At 45.7% G+C, this 22,094-nt stretch overlaps 1 protein-coding gene across 6 annotated transcripts in view; it reads right to left on the bottom strand.

Annotated features, from left to right (window-relative positions):
- Nucleotides 1-22,094, bottom strand: part of DOCK9 (dedicator of cytokinesis 9) — a 279,313-nt gene that overhangs the window by 236,645 nt on the left and 20,574 nt on the right. Inside the window, exon 1 of one of the 6 annotated variants that reach the window (XM_055426603.2) lies at nt 5,521-6,374. The exons of the other annotated variants lie outside the window; for them this stretch is intronic. The gene's annotated coding sequence lies outside the window, so the exon portion shown is untranslated. Of the gene's footprint in view, nt 1-5,520; nt 6,375-22,094 lie in introns of those variants that run through there. 6 annotated transcript variants of the gene reach the window in all.

Genomic DNA, 22,094 nt, shown 5'->3' with positions numbered 1-22,094 from the left:
AACACTGTACCAAATATCTAGTGGCTGCATAAACCATTCACAGGTCCCCAGAATTCAAGTATTCATTCACCAAACATAGAGCCAAATACAGAGAGCTTCTGTTCCACTCAAGACCTCAAGGATGGCACACGGAGGGAAGACCTGCTCGCATCCTAAAGGAGCCGATGACAACACGTGGGGTGGGGAGACTGGGGGGAGGAGTGGGGAGGACACTCTTAATAGAATATACTGACCAACCCCTTCCTGCCTCATTGCTCCACTGAGGAACCGCCTCTTCCCCACCTCACCCCCAAGTACCTATCACTGCTTAAGTCAGCAGTGTAACAAAAGATGGCTTTTAGTGCTGGGAGCTTCAGCTTCAGCATCAGTCCTTCCAATGAACATTCAGGACTGATTTCCTTTGTACTGACTGGTTTGATCTCAATCCTAAGGGAAATCAGTCCTGAAAATTTATTGGAGGGACTGATGCTGAAGCTGAAGCTCCAATACTTTGGCCACCTGATGGGAAGAGCTGACTCATTGGAAAAGACCCTGAGGCTGGAAAAGAGCGAAGGCAAGAGGAGCAGGGGGCGACAGAGGATGAGATGGCTGGATGGCATCACCGACTCGATGGACATGAGGTTGAGCAAGCTCCGGGAGTTGGGGATGGACAGGGAAGCCTGGCGGGCTGCAGTCAATGGGGTCGCAAGGAGTCGGACACGACTGAGTGACTGAACTGAAAAGATATGTCCACCTCCTAACCCCCAAAATCTGTGGAAAAGGGGCTCTGCAGATGTAATGATGTGTGGACCCTAAGTCCAATGACAAGTGTCCTTACATATACGAGAGAGAAGAGGGGAAGACACAGACCCGGGGAGAAGCCGTGTAGAGTCAGAGGCAGGGACTGGAGTGACGCAGCCATGCGCCCAGGAAGACGGGGGTCCCCGGGAGCTAGAGGAGGCAGGGAAGCCACCTCCCTGAGCCTTCAGAAGGAGCACAGCCCTGCCAGATTCCAGATCGAGAGCCTCCCGAGCTGAGAGAGTAAACCTCTGTCGTTTTAAGTCACCGAGTTTGTAATAATCTGTTACGGCAGCCATAGGAAACAAACACAGAGACCCACATGATTAATACAGGAAACCCTGTGGTTTTAAGGACTTTCTAGTGGGCTTTTATTGGCAGTGGAGGGTCAGGCACCTTGATTTCTGTTGTAGCTAATAATTCTAAGCAACTGCCAAGGGAGGAGATGTAATCACCACCCGACGACTTAGTCATGGATGAATCGTAACTGAACTTGCTTGAGGATCAGGCAGCAAGAGACGGTGCCACGGCATTTTACACCCCAGGCTCCACTAAACGTGGTCTTCTCCCTGCACCCCCACACCTTCCAGCCAGACACCTGTAAGTTCACCGCCCCATCCAGCCCTTCTCCTGCGCATCACCAGTCACCGGCCTAATCCTGCCAGGCAGAGAGAGGCTTCCCAGACTTGAAGATCCGCTGTCAACGGAGGAAGGAACCCGGACAGATTTTCAAACTTTTGAGTAAACTATGTCAACACCAGTGAGTAACAAATCCTCATGCGTTTACAGTTTAAGACATTTTTGCTTTCAACTGTGGCATGGAACACTGTGTCAGTGTTACATAAATGAGGCAAACATGTCCTCTGTGCATTGGTCCCAGGGTCATTTATTTCTTCACTGCTGAAAAAAGAAATCAGGCTGAGACTGGTTAGCTCACGAGCCCACTGGCACCAAACTCATTTTTCACACATTTGATTATTTTGAAATGAGGCTGCTTTACAGAACCCGTAGAACAACACCTGACATTGACATGGAGGGATCTTACAGTTATAAGTCTGCTAGGGCTCTCGGAGCGCTCTGCTGCTGAGCAAGGTCACTTCGACACGTAAGCCCCTTCCAGCCACCAACCCCCGAGCCAGCCCACTCCAGGGAGGGGAGTCCCCAGCCCTCCTCTGCTTCTGAATGGTGGTCCCCTGGCTGGAAGCCTCTGGCTAGCTGGTCTCGTACAACTTTGTCCAAGCGCTGTCCAATCAAGCTTGCGTGTTACTACTGCCTCTCATGGTTGTGCCTTTTTCCTTGATCAGCCCCAAAATCCTCAAATCCCCTACGGTCACCACAACATGACTTGGAGGCAAAAGAAGGAAACTGGGAAGAAATCATGCTGTCTTTTCCTTGCCTTGGAAACTGAACTTCCCTGAGAACTGGCCCTGAAGCAACTGCAGTCGCCTGGGTGGGCACACACGTGGTCCTCTGCCCCAGACATCCTGGAGAGGCTCTCCATTCCCAGAGTACAGAGGGCACAGAGTTTCTCTACAGTTTCCTGTCCTGGGATGTCAGCCCCTCCAGCTTTCCCACACTGAGGAGATAGAACTCAGCTGGCAGAGAGGAAGGCAGCCAGGCACGCACACAAACAGGACCCAAGAGCAAGATGAGGCAGATGAAAGTGAAGCTCCAAGGACCACCTCTATCCCTTACCCACCAAAGCTGGGGCAAGGCGGGAGAGGAGAGCCCAGAGGGATCTGAGGAAGACGGTGAAGTAGGCAGGGGTAACTGTGGACGGGAACTGACCCCTTCACCCAAAGCATCCAATCCCCTGCCCCCTCTCAGCTTAGCCCTCTCTGAAGCCCTCCAAGACCTCCATGTGGGACTCACTGCAGTCGGGACAGCACTGATGTGCCCACGCTTCTGCAAGGCAGGGGTGAGCATCGTCTGGTGCCAGAGGCCTCTAGTAAATGTTTGCTGAATGAATGACATGAGCACGGACTTCTCCTTTACATTTAATTACCGTGATTCTTATTTGACACATTAATTCTGCTATAAAGTATCGGTTAACAATGGCTCGGGGAGGTTCGGTCATGGTTTGCAGGTCATCAAGCACGTTCAACTGCTCCTGCGACATTGCTGAAATTCACAGGTGGAGAGCCAGAGCCCAGCCTGACTGCTCACGCCCCACGCTGAAGACCTCAACTGATCTTAAACACCAACACGGAGGGAAACAACCAGCCAGCTCTGCTGAGACTGCTGGAATCACCCGCTCAAGAAATGAAAAGCCTGCAGGCAACTCGGCAACCGGCGCTGGGTGTTATTCATGTGTGTTCCCTCAGCAGCTAGCAGGTATACAGCAGGATGCCCATAAATGCTCAGTGCAGGGTTTCCTGGAGTAGCAGATGCTTCCCACAGCTGAGATGCTTCGAACTCTGGAGACAACAAATGCCCTCTCACCTGGCTGAGGGCCCCGGCCAGACCCACACCACCGAGGACCAGCACAAGGTAGCAACTGGAGAGGAACAACAGCCCAGGCCGCTATGCACGAAAACAGGCATGACTTCCTGCTTCTTGAAAGTAACGCAGAGTGACGACTCACTGATGCTTTGTCAAAGTGCAAATTTTGACACACACAGCAAAAAAAGGGAATTGGGAAATCCAAAAACAGAGAGAGCAACTTAAAAGACATTTGCTCTGGGCTCCCTTAGAGATTGTTTCCATATGGGCAACAGGTTGAAGACAAGGGCAATCATTTCCCCCGAATTAGAAGTTGCACTAAAAGAACCTGCCCGATTATAAGCTCAGCTGCTGACATCACACACGTGCCCTTCCCCCGCCAGTAACACACACACTCCCGTTTCTCCCTGTTTTTCAACAGGAGGACAAGATTTTACCAGATACAGAAAAAAAAGGAAGGAAACCTCCCACCTCATCCAACCCATAAAATCACCACCCACAAGCCACTGAATAGCACCCAGGCGGACAGATCTTCTACAAAACTTGCCTCACTGTGTTAATCAGCTTTTTTTTTTAAATGGTATGAAAGAAACCAGAACGGGTAGGCAACCCAGCAAATAGCACTAAGAGTTTTTTATAAGTGTCCCCTCAGCACCCAGCAGGTATACAGCAGAACTGACATCACTGCCACTAAGAAAACCATCAGGAAACCTTAAAGCAGACAGAAAAGGAGAGAATTCCTTTTTAACACGGTGACCCCAGGCTCACAGAACCCAGCTGAGTGACCTCTCCAAAGTCGCCTTTCCTCCAGGGAAGGTGGGAGGCGGGACGCCCGGCAGCAGGTTTTGCTGGATCGATGCCCAAATGCTGTGAGGAGGAGGAACCTGACCTCGGGGCCACTCACGTCCCATAACCAAGGGCTAGGCCTCATCACTCGCCCTCTCAGAGATTAAGAACGGAAGTAGTTTGTTGGTTTTGAGGTTTTCAAAGGAGGAAGGATTTTACAACCAGTGTGCTAACCCTGCTTTGGCTCTACTCTGGAAAACAACAATTAAACGGTTGCCCAACTTTTGGCCCTGTCTTGGCGGCAAACAGCCTGTAGAACTTGCCCGGTCAACAGGAAAGTTGAGGGCCATGGGGGCGGGGGGTCCTACAGAGCCACTCTGACTCACTGCAGTGTTAAATGCCTTGAATGCATTTCACCCACACCCTCGAAACCGGTTTTATTCCAAGTATAGACTCAGATATGGGTATCTCTGCCTGATTCCACCATTTACTTTTTCCTTTTCATTATATCCAACTCCCATGACCCATAGCTCTTAGCCCTGGAAATAACCTATGCTTACTTTCATTGCATTGATGCTACAAGAAGTAGCTCTGGGTGTTTCTTAAAGACTTTTTTTAAGTGTTTATTAAATTTGTTACAATTTTGCTTCTGTTTTATGCTCTGGCTTTCTGGCCATGAGGCATGTCAGATCTCAGCTCTCTGACCAGGGACTGAACCCACATCCCCTACATTGGAAGGCAAAGTCTTAACCACTGGACTTCCCTTTAGGTGATGCTTCAAGTGAAAAATCCATCCTGAAATTTCCTCTCCTTTCAGGGCAAGGATGAAGAAAGAGCAAAAGCTGAGCAAACCAAGTTTACTCTCTTCTATCCTAGGAGTTAACAGACAAAATGTTTATTTAAAACAATGTCAAAGAGCCACTGAAATCTATGCCATTTTTTTGGTGGCTGTGCTGGACTCACATTTGGAAGCCAAATAAACTGAGCCAAGCCTTTCAGTACACTTTGCTCAATGATAAATTTCCCAAGATGATGTGCTAATTAAAATACATTCCAGTTGACCCAGGAAGTAAAGTATGGCCTATTTGCAAAAAAAAAAAAAAAGTAAATATTCTATTCTTGATCTCCTCAGAACACACAGCCTTTCCTACGGGACCACCTTAAGAAGAACAACTGCACAGATTCTAGAAAGAGCCACCAGGCTGAGAAATGCCCCTACCATACAAGTACGGAGGTTTGTGACTGTCAAGGTCCTGGAATCAGACAAGAATCAGGGGGTTATTTTTTCCAGGTCTAAGAATATTTTCTTTAATACCTTCTTTATTTGTTATTCACTCGAGGGTGTGGTATGAAAGTACTGAAACAAAAAATTAAACTCCACGGTCAAACTTGTTCTCAAATCAGTGGTTCGAAGAAGCACCAGCTTTAAGCAACATCCTTTCCTGCAAAGCGTCCCTGAACATAAACTCAACATTTCACTCTCCCTTCCTTTCCCCTCTCCTATTTGTAACTCACTTTCTCGCTTTCACGTCCAGGAGTGCAGGACTCCTCATCAGCAGGGCTCCTACTAGTCCAGTAATCGGCTCTGCCACAGGTTTTCACCCTGGCAAGTCCCCCAGGCCGTGGGCAGCACTGGGGACCACAGTGGCAGCACAAGCATCGATCCAACACTGGTACCCAGTGACAGATAACGCAGCCCACCACGCCCAAGGCTGAAGAAGCTGTCCACAGCGAGTTAAAAAGCGATTGACTGTTGTTTGCTTCTTGGTCTGCTTCTTTGTTTGTCTTTCCATGTACAAAGCTCTGGCAAGATTTTCACCCATCTGTGAGTTTTGGAAAAGAGGCAAACCTGGAGACAGGACTCTAGGCATCCCAAAATTCACGCCGTGTTCCCACTGTGCAACTTTATCACTCTGCTACTGTCTGGCCCTACTCTGGCCAAGAAGATAGCTGGAATTTTTAGCAATATATGTTTTGTGTCCACCAAAGTAACATATGCACATAACAAAAACATAAACACTACCAAAGGGCTTATAATGAAAAGCAAGCTCACCCCACTCCACTCCCAGCCTTGCTTCTCAGAGGCATATCCTTTCAGTGACTTCTCCTGGGAGTTCCCTCTGTATCTAATATACAGAGTTTCTAAATTTATCCTTTCTGAGCATTTTCAACCAACTTTCTGCTATGAGAGATGAGGAAGCACACAAACAAAACTCTTGTGCTCACACAGTCACTGTTTTTACCTGTGTAATGTTAAGTAATACACTTTATAGTCTTACTCCATCACTGAGAGTTTCTCATGACTTCCCACTGTATAAGGTAAGGACGTCAAGTACCAAAAAGTGAAATTTCAATCACTGAAATTTAGCTTTGCTACTAAGAGGCACTAGTAGTAAAGAACATGCCTGCCAAGCAGGAGACACAAGAGATGCAGTTTCTATCCCTGGGTAGGGAAGATCACATGGAGGAGGGCATGGCAACCCCCTCCAGTATTCTTGCCTGGAGAATCCCATGGACAGAGGACTCTGGCGAGCTACAGTCCACAAGGTCGCAAATAGATGGACACAACCGAAGGGACTTAGCATGCACTAATACTAGCTGATAAATCATGTGCCTGAATATGGAGTGAAAAGGAAGAGTAAAAAATACATTCTGGCATTATATGGACTTCAATAAACCCCTCCGTTTCATGGCTCCAACTGGCAGAGTAATACCGAATTCTCGAGAATTGGGAGGGGAGGCCCAACCGTGAGGCAAAAACTCATCAACAGCAACACCGAGCTCATGTGACTCTGTCCACAACACCTCCGAACTCACACACCCTCCCACCCCCTCACCTCCCAACACCAGGGTATCTTGCCAAGCGGACGTAGCAGGTGATGCCAAGGTGTCTCATCAGACCTTGGCCAGCCCAGAGCTTCAGGAAGCTTGCCTCAGCCAGTGGGTAAGGACATACCAGAAAAAGGCAAATCTGATTTGAGGGTGCCAGTTAAAGGTTACTGGTTTAACAGATAATTGAGGATAAGACATATGCTATAGCCAGTTAACGATCCCTAACATTAAACATTGAATTTCATTTGGAAACTGTTGATCTTTCAAGATCATCAATGCTGCAGATCAGGGGTCCCCAACCCCTAGGCCACAGAAAGGGACTGGTCCAAGGTCTCTTAGGAGGCGGGCTACAGAGCAGGAGGTGAGCTGCAGGCGAGCAAGTGAGCGAATCTTCCTGCGTATTTACAGCCGCTCCCCACTGCTTGCATTACTGCCTGGGCACAGGACAACAAGTCCAGGGCTCCCCTGATTCTGCATCATGGTGAGCTGCAGAATTACATCACTGACCATCACAATGTAATAATAATAGGAATAAAGTGCACAAAAAGCGTAATGTGCTTGAATCATCCTGAAACCATCCCCCGACCTCCCTAGGCGGTGGGAAAACTGTCTTCCATGAACTCAGTACATGGTGCTGGCGAGGCTGAGCACCACTGCAATAGATACTCTCTTAGGCCAATATCCTCATTATATCTAAAAACGTAAGCAACAAATATAGCAAAAATGTTTTAAATAAATTAGAAAGTTTTCCAAGTTTATCAAGGATATTTAAGCTGCAGAATGTAAAATGACATCAGATTACATTTTGGATCCTGCCGAAAACTTCCAACAGTAGAAAGTGAGTAAAAACTTGAAAATGAAAAACTGAAACACACATGGAATATGCAGTTCTTTGTGCACACACACATGTGTATGTATAAATATTTTTTTTCATACTCTTTTCCATTATGGTTTATTATAAGATATTGACTATAGTTCCCTGTGTTATACAGTAGGATCCTGTTTATTTTATATATAGTAGTTTATATATACTAATTCCAAAGTCCTAATTTATCCCCCTGCCAACCCTGGAATGTGTAATTTATACTGTGTCTGTCACAAAGCAGAAGATAAAACTTCAGTGATGTTTTAATTATAACCCAGTGCCTATACTTTACCCCATATTTCAGGCCTGTAGGAGAAATATAAACAAGGCAGCTTTGGGGTGATATGTCAGTAGAAATATCTAAGAGAGCAGAAACGTGAATCAGCCACGGTGTGATCCTCAGTGACTCACCAACTGTCCCGGCCACTCAGTAAACATTTCATAAGCACCCACTGCGTTCCAGACACCATCATCAAGTGCCATTGGCTCTCTTCATCTATCTCTTCATCTATAACCTGGAGCAGCTGCAGCCCGACCCATTCCAAAGTGCCTCTGGCTCTCAAACTGGATCCTATTTCAGACACGTGACCACCCCAAATGTTGGTTCTCCTCTGATGCAAAGGTGCCTGACCCTTCAAATCAAAGAGCAAACCTTTTCAGAGACGGCTGCCCAATGCCTGAAGCCAAGCCCGACAAGCCCCTTTCCCCAAGTGGAATAAGAAGGGTGAGGAGCAGGTGGGAGACTGCCTTCCACCCTCCCACCCTCGCACTCAACCCCTTCCCACTTCTGCCTGGGCCCGTACATCCAGGAGGCGAGGGTGGGGAGCCACTGCCCTCTGTGGACTCACAGTTGTCAGTCCCTCCGCTGTCACCTGGTGCAGCAGGAAAGATGGCACTTGGAAGGTGGGGACACCTCACCCAGGCTCTCTGCTCCATGGCCGGCTCCACGTGCCCTTTACCGGCTGGGAGCTGGCGATTAAAACCGTGACCTCTGGGCCACCTACCCAGCTCTTTGGGTCCAAAGCTTGGTTGGTGCTTCCTACTTCACTGATTTCCACACATGTTCACTCTTCCTGCACACACACCTCAGACTGCCTCAGAGCCTGGGACACGCATCTCACCGCAGGTTTGGGGCCTAGGGCCTGAGGCCTCTTCATCCTCCCCCCATTCCCTGACAATCCCGAACAAGAACCTAAGTCTGCATCTTTCGTACCCAGAAAAATATCATCCAAACAAATTCCAGGGGGTTATTTTTCATTGAAGTAGAGTTGATTTACTATATGGTGTTCGTTTCAGGAGTACAACATAGGGATTCAATTATCCATATTTTGTTCAGATTCTTTTTCATTATAGGTTATTACAAGACATGGAGCGTAGTTCCCCGTGCATTACAGTAAATCCTTGCCATTTATCTATTTTATATGTAGTGGGACATATCTATTAATCCCATACTTCTAATTTATCCTTCCCCTGACCACTATGGTTTTTTAACACCCAGAACTTAAAGCTATGAGAATGCTTTACAAGTTATTCACTGATAGATAAGCCAATCAAAGGAGCAAATCAAAGAAAGCAGAGACAGGAATGATGGGGACAGTCTCTGGGAGGACCTGAACCAGCTACAGAAAGCAGTCTGTCTCCATCACCATATTCATCCTTTTTACCTGCAATTATATCAATACCCAGACAAAAACGACCCCAGTTGCTCAGAATGATCCACAAAGTATATAAACCCTCTCAAAACTCAAGAAAAAAAAAAACTATGTTTCAGAGGGTGGGACACTTTGACAGAGTAGCACTGAAATACATATATTACAATACTCAACACAGATAGCTAGTGGGAAGTTGTTGTATAACACAGGGAGCTCAGCCCAGTGCTCAGTGACAACCTAGAGTGGGGGACGGGGTGGGAGGGAGGTTCGGAGGGCAGGATTATGTGTGCACCCGTGGCTGATTCCTGATGATGTGTGGCAGAAACCAACACAACACTGTAAAGCAACTACCCTCCGACTAAAAATAAATAAATTAAAAACAACAACCTATGTCTCCAATTGGGAGATAAAGATACTTCACTCCTCCAAGGGCTAAGAAACAGTCGAAATTCACAATCTGCTGAACTTCCCTCGGGATACATTTGCCCACAAAAATACAAGGACTACAGGAAATACCTCTTCGGAAAGAGAAACGAGCTGGCTTTTTTGAAAATAAAGAAGAAATTCAAGGAGCAACAAATGCCAAACTGTTATTCAGCCAAGGGACTGTTCCTGTTTAAAGATTCAAAACATCCTTAATTACCATAAGTCATTAGCTCTTGGCATCTCAGCATGGTCATTTTCTCAGGGAAACACGTGGGTGCCAGCAGAACCAGGGCATGGGGTTGAGGGAAGAGGCATAAACGCACCGACACGTGGAAACACCGAGACACCTGCAAAGTATGGCGGACAGCCAGCAAAGGAAGAACCCTAGCCCCCTCTCCTCACCACGGCCCCTGGCCTGCCGCCCACCACCTGGGCCTGAAGCAGGATGGAAGAATCTCATGTGAAACACACGCTAGCACCCAGTTGCTGGCTCCCCATCTCCATAAACTCTCTGAAGGAGTAATAATCAACATATAAAATATCCTCTAATCCAAGTATCAATTTCTTCATTTATCCTCTTGCCTCAGTCTCCAAGGAAGAAAGATACTATGGGCTTTATTGTAACATTTTTTACCCAAAAGGCCTTTGCCTTTGGTTGGATGGCATCACTGACTCGATGGACATGAGTCTGAGTAAGCTCCGGGAGGTGGTGATGGACAGGGAAGCCTGGCGTGCTGCAGTCCATAGGGTCACAAAGTGTCGGACACAACTGGGCGACTGAACTGAACTGAGAGCAAAACTATATTGTTAACTATTGATAACTACCAATAACATTTTAAAGAGGCTTCAAATATTCAGTGCCTGTAAGGTGCCAAAGCTTAAGCCAGATATTTTATACACACCATCCTTTGTCTTCCCAGATTAGAATATAAAATTAGGGATAGATAAAAGCTGCTTTGGATCACGGCAGATCCATTCTTGACAGAAATGACTCTGATAGTGAAATTTCCAATCTTATTGCTAACCCAGCCATGAACCAAGGTCACTGGGAAGCTTTACGAAGTGGCTCTCACATTCTGTGCTCTCCCCCTTTCTATGGTCTCTCTTATCCTAGAGGACAATTATCTCATCGAAGGTTTAATCAGAAAATCTCATAGAGAAATGAATTTGTACGATGATACTAGTGAGTTCGGGCATTATTTCTCCTAGAGATAAATCCTCCATAAAGGAGACCACAGGAAGAAAGCTGTGCTTAACACAAATAAATGAAGGACTAATGGTAGAGTTTTGAGGTCTCAGGATGATATGGTGGGCCGAAGTCTTTCCCGTCACCCCTTTCAGTACCCTGTTTTTCAGCTGTCTCCACAAGCACAGTTCCTAAACAGTCCTGGGCGGCATCCTCGACCTGTCCCCTCATACGGATTACTGTTGACATCGCCACTATTCCCCTCCTCATTTCCACTGTTTTACTTTCCTACTGTCCTTTCCTACTGAAGTCAGGCAAGAATTATGTCAGTAACTTAAACCACAGACATCACAAGGACTTTGTTAAATGAGAAAAGTAAAAATTCACAAGCCTATAATATTGCAAAGAAGGTAAGTTTGCAAAAAGAACTAAGAAGGCAAGTTTTGTCACTCGTACATTATTTAAAACTGCAGCAGTGGGTACCATCATGTCCGACTCTTTCCAACCCCCAAGGGCTGTAGCCTGCCAGGCTCCTTTGTCCATGGGATTCTTCAGGCAAGAATACTAGAGTGGTAGCCATTCCCTTCAGGGGAAACTTCCCGACCCAGGGATTGAACCCAGATCTCCCACACTGAAGGCAGATTCTCTACTATCTGAGACCAAGGTCCTTTAGATCTTCAGTCTAATGCTCTCCCAACTGAGCTATTTTGGTGTCCCAGTACATTAATTAAAACTGTAGCAACGGGTACCATAATTTCCCACACTAATCACGTTTGTCAAGGGGGGAGGAGGGAAAAAAGACCCAGCAACTCTGATACCTATTTTCAAAATATCACATTAGATTTTTAAGAAAAAGCTTAAGACTATAAATTTAATTCTTCAAATTCAATTTAATCAAATTTAATGTACTTGCATTAAATTATTTAAATTGTTTTCAAATATATTCTTTCTATAAGCCACTTGAACCAAAATGTCACCTGGTTTTATTGAAGGTCAACAGTAAGAACTCTCTGAGAAAAGCAGGGACCTCTATAACTTGGATACCAGGACCAAGGAATAAAAAAAACAGGGTCCCAGGTTTCAGTAACTGCTAGAGAAATCTGCTTCCTGCCATGGCCAGGAGTCAGGATCGGTTACTGTAACTAGGAAACCTCAAGCCGTTACCTGGTCCCCTGTGATAGACAGTGCCCGTGGCCTGGGCCCATCAGATAACACGAACTCAGGGTTATCACCAAGGGAAGCAAAGCTCCCAGTGCCCACCTGTGCCCTTCACCTCCCTACTCTGAAGAAAATATCAGATGGTTCTGAGAATAAGGGTCATTCTGCACTGAAAAAAACACACAACAGATGGGGCTAAAGCAGGTTAAAAGCCACATCTCAGAGATGATCTGCCCTAACACATTAAGCAAGAAAAGGGGATCATGGAGAAGCCCAAGTGAACTTTTATAGAAGATCATTTTCATCTTTCTCCTTTTCCACCATAAAAGACATTGCGATACTTTGAGTATGTCAAAGGATGTGGCTCTTCTGCTGGGCTGCTCCAAAATCTAGTTCATGGGGATTATCGGATCTATTTATAAACCCCAAAGGCTGCGAAATTACAAATATCAGTGCTCTCACCTAGAAAAATGAAGACTCAGCTCTATAATTATAACACAGAAAATGTTCCTCTCCATTCTCTAAGACTCTTAAGGTAGGTTAGCTTCTTACCTAGCTGAAAATGTGAAAGAAGGTGGGCCCATGTGACCCATTATCACCTAGGACTGAGGCCAACATAGCTGAACCCAGAATCCTAGTACATCTGAAACAGCAGAGAGACACTGAGCTCACAACAGCAGAAATAACGCAAATCACTGTGAAGCAGGTTTTACAGAGTAACAGGGGAAACCACGGTCTCACTAGCTCTGCACTGGGAATTTCAGAGGCTGCAATATTAAATAGTGTTTGATATAAGTACACAAATAAACACTAGATAGAGTTTAAAAAAAAAAGAAAAAAAAAGGCCTAGAAATACTGAGAAGTCAGACTAGTGGGATTTCAGACTAGGGAAGCAATCATACCTGGTTCATCCTTTGCCCGTGTTCTTTCAGGAAGATGATCAATAATAACTGTACCTAATGTAAACACCTGGGGGTACCTGGGTAACAGGTACACAGCACTCCCTGGTTTTAGTCTTGCCTTTGTGTGCAAGCTTGAAATTCAATAAAAGTTCCAAAAATAGAATGGGGGGGGGGGAGTTAGTAATTTGCCTTCCGTGTGGGACAGGGTTCCTTCTGCCAAAGACCAACGCTGAAGGAGCTTTCTAGAAACTTTCAAAAGCGAAATCTGCATCCCTGTGTGGAAGCAAGATTCTTCTCCTAGGAGAAGGGGTGTTTGTTTGGGCGGGGGGGCACTCGTGAGTCGGGAAGGACACCTCAGGACACCTGGCAGGGAAAGCCAGCTGGGCTTCTCGGCTTGGAGATGGAGTGGGGGAGGGACTGGAAGAAAAGGCAGCCTGGCAAGCACTCAGCCAACTGCGGTCGGGCCAGAAACACAGAGCTGAGGGGAAAAGAGGTACAAGGAGTTTGGATTGGGGTTTTAATGGAAAACGACATGTAATTACACGGACCTAAGCGATGTGATCAATTATATTAATTACTACTCTGCACCCAAGTTCCTAACTTTTCTCCAGGCTTTCAACAGGACTGCCTCGTAAGCCTGGACAGCCTCTCTCCAGCTTTAAATGCAGACAGACAGCAGATACAGAGAAGAGAGCTTGAAACGATCCTAGAAGTATGCCGTGCTAAACCCAGAATCTAAGGCCTATTGTAAATTCCTAGTCCAGGCATCTGCACTTTTTCCGAAATAAGCCGCGCTTTCCCAAAGCACCCTCCGAACCGAGTATCGGCTGCACTAGCATCTCAGGGACGAGGAATTTTAACAAAAGTGCCTTTGTAGCTGAATGAAACAGAACCTCATCTGGTTACTGTATTCCACACCAAATGCTTCGAAGATGACAAATTTAAATTCCAGAAGGTCTTCTTCCAGTTTAGTGAACACAAGTGCCTCCCTGGAAATTTTTTTTTCTTTCTTTTTCTGAGGAAGAAAGCACTAGATATACTTTTGGACCATTTTTAAAATATATGAAAATGCAACTGTGAGAGTGGTTTTGCCATACAGACTAACAATAGGCAATTTAACTTCCCCCTGGGCACCCAGAGACTTTATTGTTTGACACTGCTTTGGCACGTTAAATGGTGCTGAGGAAGTCGTTTTTGAGCTTGTCCTTTAAAACAACAAATCTTAATGGAAAACATCAAGGGGAGATTTAAATACTAAACATTCAAAATATTATACAGATATGTTAATATCCTTATAAAAGATAACTAATTTTTTTGTATATTATTAACTCAGGGGAAAAAAGATGTTATGTCTGTAATGATTCAACTAGGTGTGGCCCAGTCTTCACTGTGAGTAAAACCAGTTCCTAGTCATCCAGAACAAAGAAACGAGCAATCTACAAGTCATTTCTGAATGGATTTATATTTTGGGGCAACAAACTGTCCTCCCCAGTTCTGCTGTCTAAGTTAAAATAGATGTCGTGGAGTGAACACTTGCTGGATGGCTGCCCAGCGCTTCCCTCAGCCCCATCACATGTTTTTTTTTCTGAAATGCCCCTTTTCCTATAACCCCTTCCATAGCAGTGCGGCCTCACTCATGCCAGAACAGGTTGGAAGGCGGCCCAGGCCAGTCCATCCCTGGGGCCAAGAAGCAGTCCCTTGCTCCGACGAAAGGCAGTAAGCAGCCTTACAAAGCCAGAGGTGTAGCCGTGGGGCTCCCTGAAGCCATGTTCCTACAATGACCCAAGGCCCCAGCCACAGAGGCAGGTTCTAAGGATGGTCATCAGATCCAATCCACGTCCCTCCTTGCGGGTATCAGAGCTGGGCCTGTCTCTTGTCAAGCAGCTGGACTCTCAAGAGTGCCATTTCCTACCACGTGGATTGGGAGCAAAAGGAGAAAGGTGGGGCAGAGGATGAGATAGTTAGAAACGATGATCACTGACTCAATGGACATGCGTCTGAGCAAACCTCAGGAGACAGTGGAGGACAGAGGAGCCTGGCGGGCTACAGCCCATGGGGCTGCAAAGAGTCAGACACAACCTAGTGACTGAACCACAACAAGACTGGGAGCAAAGCAAGGAAATCTCCAAGTAGAGAAGGACTCAAAACCTTAAGGAGAACAGCAGGGATAAGGAAGAGTTTACTGAAGGCTGGGAAACCCCTAGATACACCCAGTTGCATCACTCTCCTAAGGCTCTGGGAGACACCCTGCACCTTTATAATACACTGACTGCCCTTTTTCACTTCAATTACTTAGACTGACTTATGTCACTTGGAATCAAAATTCCAAATTAATACAAAGATTTTCAGCAGTCACACTAAAGAACTGGTCCCAAATACCAGGTGATAGATACCTTGGGTATAAAATCTTGCAAGCACAAAATAGATACCATAGAATAGAGGGGAAATGATATTTTTTAAGTCCTAATTTAAAAATAATTACCCTGCCACTCAGGTAGGGGAAGTCCTGGCTTGAGCTGGTTGACTGGTCTTCCATCTCTGATTTCTTTACTAAACCAGTGACTTAGGGTCAATTTTGCATTTAGGGGACTTCCACATCTTGCTATTACACAATTTTCCTCCAAATAAAAGAACAGTTATTTGAACATTTAAATGTTTCTGTAACACTAATGTGCTGCCTTTAACACTACTGTGCTGCCTTTAATAAAGAAAAAACTTTATCTTATAAAATAAAGGTTCAGTTCAGTTCAGTCGCTCAGTCGTGTCCGACTCTTTGCGACCCCATGAATCACAGCACGCCAGGCCTCCCTGTCCATCACCAACTCCCAGAGTTCACTCAAACTAAAGGTTAAGTGTGCAAATTATAAGTTTAAAAGTAGAAGAGCTTCAAAGCTCTTTGAAACAATAAGTAAAACCTCCTTAAAGGATGGTGGTTTCAAAAATACAGATAAGCAGACACAGAGTTCCATGCTGGCATACAGGAGACTAAAAGACGAGCAGGCACTCTGCTTAAACAATAAACTACTTGACATGTATTTAACTGAGTTTGAAGACACTATCATTCACACTGATTTTTCTTATACTGACAATACACTGTTAATTTTGTTATGTTGAAAACTAATGAGATCTACATTCACAACTCTAAGAGAATCACCTACTTGTACTGGATAATATTTCAAAAGGCAAAATCAGGGTTGGGAGGGCTATTTCAAGTATTTGTATAATATCTCTCCCAAAACCGTACATGACTCACATAACCAAGAAAAATATGAAATGCCCCAACTTCAAAAACCCCAGTCTTAGTACTTTAGACTTACAGCATAGCAGTCTGAGGCTTCCCTGATGGCTCAGTGGATAAAGAACCTGCCTGCAACGCAAGAGACACAGGAGGTGTGGGTTTGACCCATGAGTCAGGAAGATCCCCTGAAGAGGAAATGGCAACCCACTCTAGTATTCTTCTATGGGAAATCCCATGGACAGAGGAGCCTGGCGGGCTACCATCCTTGGAGTTGCAAAGAGTCAGACACGACTGAGCAACTAAGCAGGCACACATACGGCATTACCTGACATCTTGACATGGGCTGTGCCGCTGGGCTCGACCAGGTCAAGTGAAAACCCAGACGGGACATCTACCTGTGTCAGCGACCCCAGAACCCTCTGCCCTAAGGCCGCATCTTTCCTTACCCTAACCGGGCTCTATGTGTCCCGCAGGCCACAGCCACTAACCAAGGGTTTTCCCCAAGCACCCTGGTCAAAGACTCACCCAGCGGAGGCCCTTGAACGTATCTATCATGCTCCAGCGAGGCCAAGCTGCGGAATGGAGCAGAGCGAAGCAAAGCGTGCTGGGTGGCACTGCCCATCAACACCAGCACTCTGTCCCTGCAAGGACCCTGTGGAGCCCCACGCCAGCCCTGCTCTGGGAACATGTCTGCACCATCCACAGCCCTTACCCAGCACCACCTCGTCGGTAAATCCAACACACAGTTTGCATCTATTACCTTACCTGACCTCTCGGAAGCTTATGACAAGCTGATGTGTCCATGCTTTGAAACACTCTTCCCTGGCTTCCCCGACACCCCACCCTCCTGGATGCCTCATATCTCTCAGGGTCCAGACCCCTGTGAGGTCTCCTCTTCTAGCACTGAGCCCATAAACGGTGACGGGGCCACTGCTCTTCTCCTCCACAGTCTCTCCACGGGAAATCTCACACCACTCCCTTGCTTCCGAGCCATGTCCACAGGGAGGCCTTAAATTATGTTACTGTTTAGTCACTGAATCATGTCCAACACTCGGGGTAGATCCACCCTGATCAGAGATACCGACTTAATACACATAAAGTGAAGTCTAAGAATTTGAATTTTTAACCAGCCCCCCGAGGTTTCGGATCCTGAGCTCTGTATCAACCACCTACTCAACACCTCTATACTGAGTAGACATCTCAGTGGGTCCCGCTGTAGGCGTGCTGAGGTCACCTGCTCCCTCCTTCACCTGTGGCTTCAGCTGGGCATATAGGCACAGCCCTTGAGGTCCCCCCACCTATGTCCCTCCCACATCTAATCAATCACCGAGCCCCGTTAAGTTTACTGTCCACTTCCCACTGCCATTTCCTTAGTTTAAGCCAGCAGAGTCTCTTATAGGGATGCCGGTCTCAACCTTTCCAAGCTACTCTCACTGCAGCCAGAATGATCTTCCAAAATCAAATTCAACCATGTCAGCACCCTGCTGAGGATCCTTCAGGCGATTCCAACCAAGCTCAGGATAAAATCTACATTAAAAAAAAATCTATTACGATACAATTCGGGCTTCCCCGGTGGTTCAGTGGCAAAGAAGCTGGCTGCAACGCAGGAGCTGAAGGAGATGCAGGTTCGATCCCTGGGTCGGGAAGATCCCCTGGAGGAGGGCATGGCAACCCACTGCAGTGTCCTTGCCTGCAGAATCCCACGGACAGAGGAGCCTGGCGGGCGATAGTCCACGGGGTCTCGCAGAGTTGGCAAGCTCCAGCTTCCCCACGCTGTGGGCTGTGTATATATCTGTGCTTCACCCCTGTCTGTGGCTCAGTGACATTCCATGCATGGCACACTATATTCTGTTAACTGTAACATTCGTTACAGTGTGATTGTTAATTTTAAGCGTCAACTTGACTGGCTCACAGGGTGCTCTGGGTGTGTCTGTGAGGGTGTTTCTGGATAAAATTAGCATTTGAATCAGTGAACTCAGTAGAGCAGCTTGCCCTCCCAGTGTGGTTGGGCATCATCTAATCAACACAGCCTCCCGAAACAGGACCAAAAGGCAGAGGAAAAACCTGGCCTTTCCTGCCTGAAAACTTAAGGCAGGACGTCAGTCTCCCTCTGCCCTTGGTAATTCCAGTTCTCGGGTCTTCCGACTCCAAATGAACCAGACCACTGGCTGTCCTGGGTCTCTAGCCTGGAGACAGCAGACTGTGGGTCTGCTCAGTCTCTGTAATTTCACGAGCCAACTCTTCATAGTAAACTTCTTCATGGGTGTGTGTGTGTGTGTGTGTGTGTGTGTGAAAGTTGCTCAGTTGTGTCTGACTCTTTGCAACCCTATGGACTGTAGCCTCCCAAGCTCCTCTGTCCATGGAATTCTCCAGGTCAGAATATTGGAGTGGGTTGCCGTTCCCTTCTCCAGGGGATCTTCCTGACCCAGGGATCGAACTCAGGTCTCCCACATCGGAAGTGAACTCTTTACCATCTGAGCCACCAGACAGATATATATTAATATATATATACACACACGTGTGTGTGTGTATGTATATGGCTTCCCAGGTGCCTCAGTGGTAGAGAATCCGTCTGCCAAGCAGGACATACGGGTTCAATCTCTGGGTTGGGAAGATTCCCTGGAAGAGGAAATGGCTACCCACTCCAGGACTCTTGCCCAGGAAATCCCATGGACAGAGAAGCCTAGACAGCTATAGTCCATGGGGTCGAAAGAATTAGACATGACTTAGTGACTAAATAACACAAACAATAGAGGTATATTGTCAGTCGCTCAGTAATGTCCGACTCTTTGCAACCCATGAAGCAGAAATAGATGTTTTTCTGGAATTCTCTTGCTTTTTCTATGATCCAATGGATGTTGGCAATCTGATCTCTGGTTCCTCTGCCTTTTCTAAATCCAGTTTGAACACCTGGAAGTTCTCGGTTCATGTACTGTTGAGGCCTGGCTTGGAGAATTTTCAGCGTTACTTTGCTAGTGTGTGAGATGAGTACAGTTGTGCAGTAGTTTGAACATTCTTTGGCACTGCAATTATTTATTATTGAAGTATAGTTGATTTACAATGTTGTGTTTCGGGTACATAGCAAGATGATTCAGTTATATGTGTGTTTATATACACATATAGAGACATCTATATCTGTGCTTTTCAGGTTCTTTTCCCTTATAGATTATTACAAGATACTGAGTACAGTTCCTTGTGCTACACTGAAGGTCCCTGCTGGTTAGCTTGTATATAGTAGTGTGCATATGTCCATCCCAAACTCCTAATTTACCCCTCCCCACAATATTCAGCTTTCTGAAGAACTGCCAAACTGTTTTTCACAGTGGCTGCACCATTGCACATTCCCCTCAGCAATGTACGAGGACTCAAATCTGCCCACAAGTTCACCAACATAACAGAAACAGACAAGGGCTGCTGCCCGTCTTTAGGTTCCAGCCATCCTAACAGGGGTGAAGTGGCAGCTCACTGTGGCTTTAAATTTCATTTCCCAGATGACTAATGTTAAGCAGATTCATTGTATATTTTCTTTAAAGAAACATTTCCTTAGGTTCCTTGTCATTTTTTTAACTGGATGGTCTTTTTATTAACGAGTTGTAAGAGTTATTGTACACATCCTTTTCTCTCATTCAGCGGGTTCTTTTCCCACTTTCATGGTGTCCTTTGAAACTCAAGTTTTCATTTTGATATTATCCAGTTTATTTTTTCTTTCATTGCTTGTGCAAATCTAAGAAACCACTGCCTAACCCAAGATCATGAAGATTTACACCTATGTTCTTTTTCATGTTTTATGGTTTTAGGTCTTAGACGTTTAGGTCTGTGATCAATTTTGAGTGGGATTTTACACATGATGAGACAGAAGGATCCAACTTCAATCTTTTGCGTATGGATATGCCGTTGTCCCAGCACTGTTTGTTAAAAAGACTATTCTATCTCCATTGAACAGTCTTGGTACTCCTGTGAAAAATCAATTGATTGTAAATGTATATACAGTTCAAGCCTCCACACTTTCCACTTTACATGTTAATCCTACATTACCAGTAATAAAATGGCTAGTATATAGTATATATGTTTTCACAAATTTTTTTTAAAAAGCAAGATAATTTAATCCCATATCTTATAAAATTATTTCAATAGCCTTATAAGCTAAATCTGGCTAAAAGTATGACCTGCTGACAGCTGCTCTAAGTGTTTACTGAGATACAACAGTGAAACAAAGCTTATTCATTCCATAGAACACCTAAAAACTTGTCAATACTGCAAGACATGGAGGAAGTGGGAAGGTCAAGAAGACACAGAAGGATGACAGGGGCCAGAGTTTTAATACATTTCTCCCTCACCCCATCTCCCCCCCAAAACTGTGTTTCACTCTTCTGCATCTTCTCTTTTATAATTTCTTCATTTCCTTTACAGCCAAGGTTTTCAGACTGACTTACACACACACACACCTCTCACTCACTCGCTAAGATAAATCTGTCTCTCTTCAGAGATACTCCCTGGCTAGCACTCCATCTCCTACACAGACAAGATGTGAAACATGCTGAGTTAACTGGCCTTTCAGCTTGTCAACACACAGTTTTCCAGACCCAAACAATCTTGGAACAATCAGATCTGACCTGTGGCAGAGTGGGGATGTCAGCCTCAAAGGATATAAAGTCACCACTGAAGGGTGTGGCATGCACGCAAGACAGCCTTCTGGGGGTGCCGGGGAGGTCTTCTGACCCTTCCCCACACCCACTGCTCCCAGAAGACGCTGATTTCTCTCTCCTTTACAACACTGTGCTAATTTTCCATTTCCATGTCTTGCTAGCCCACTCCTGTACTGTTCAGTTGTCCTTACGTGCTTTCTAATTTTCCTATAACAAACATGTCTTGCTCTTGTAGTGAGATGAAATAGTTCATTTTTAAAAGCACCAAAGAATGGTCCACTAAGAGCATATACCAAAACGCCTTCTTACAAATCTAATTTAACAAGAATTTGCCATCTTCAGTGATTTTTAAACTTAATAATAAATAAAACTTGGACAGCGTTTACATTTACTTGTACAGTTCACGGCCCCCTCCCAGGCAAACTTAGAACGACCTCGTGGGAAAGAAAAACTATTTCATTTCTTCCAATTTGTCATGTGCTACAGATCTCTGTGTCTGACAAATTTTTAAATCACACAGCACACACTTGTAATCTTCCTAAGCACCGTAAAGAAAAGGAGAAACGCTCTGACTTGGCCTGGCTGATTTCCTTCCCAGCTCCTCTTATTCCTTAAAGACACGGCAAGAGCGAGGTGTGTTTTTCGACATTCACACCCCAAGTCTCCTCCAACAGGATATCTCCATCCGCTGCTCGCTTTTTGTTCATTGCTCAGAACAGGAAAACTCGCTTTCCTGCTTTCTCAATACCAAATGGGTTAGAAAGGCGAGGGAAAACATCCCCTCAGAACCCACCCCAAGGCTACACAGAAGGCAAGAGAAACAAAAGCTGGTCCATTCTTTTCCCAAATATTCCCCTGGCAGGCAGCCGAGGGCCGCGCCAGCTCAGTGGTTTAATATCCTGTCACTTCGGCGGAAAAGATAGAGAATTAGGAAGCTGCCAGCCCAGGAAGCCAGAATCTGCTCTGCTGGTGTTAATATCTATCTGCTGGGCATCCATCACACCACCACCTTCCATAGAAAGAAAAGCCGGCCATTGGCAGACAAGTGACAGGATCAGGAAAAGGTCTACGGAAAGGTACGTGGTTTAGAAGACAAGGGGTCCAGGAAAACCATCAACAGAAGGAATCCTTTTTAATGTTAGAAGAACTGTAAAGAAGCACTGGGGAAACAAGAGAGAAAAATC

This window comes from Moschus berezovskii, chromosome 13, assembly GCF_049115385.1.
Source record: "Moschus berezovskii isolate FMDL1 chromosome 13, NW_MosBer_1.0, whole genome shotgun sequence".
Lineage (NCBI taxonomy): Eukaryota > Metazoa > Chordata > Mammalia > Artiodactyla > Moschidae > Moschus > Moschus berezovskii.
Note: the sequence above shows the minus strand (reverse complement) of the source record. Positions and strands in the feature narration are given on the sequence as shown.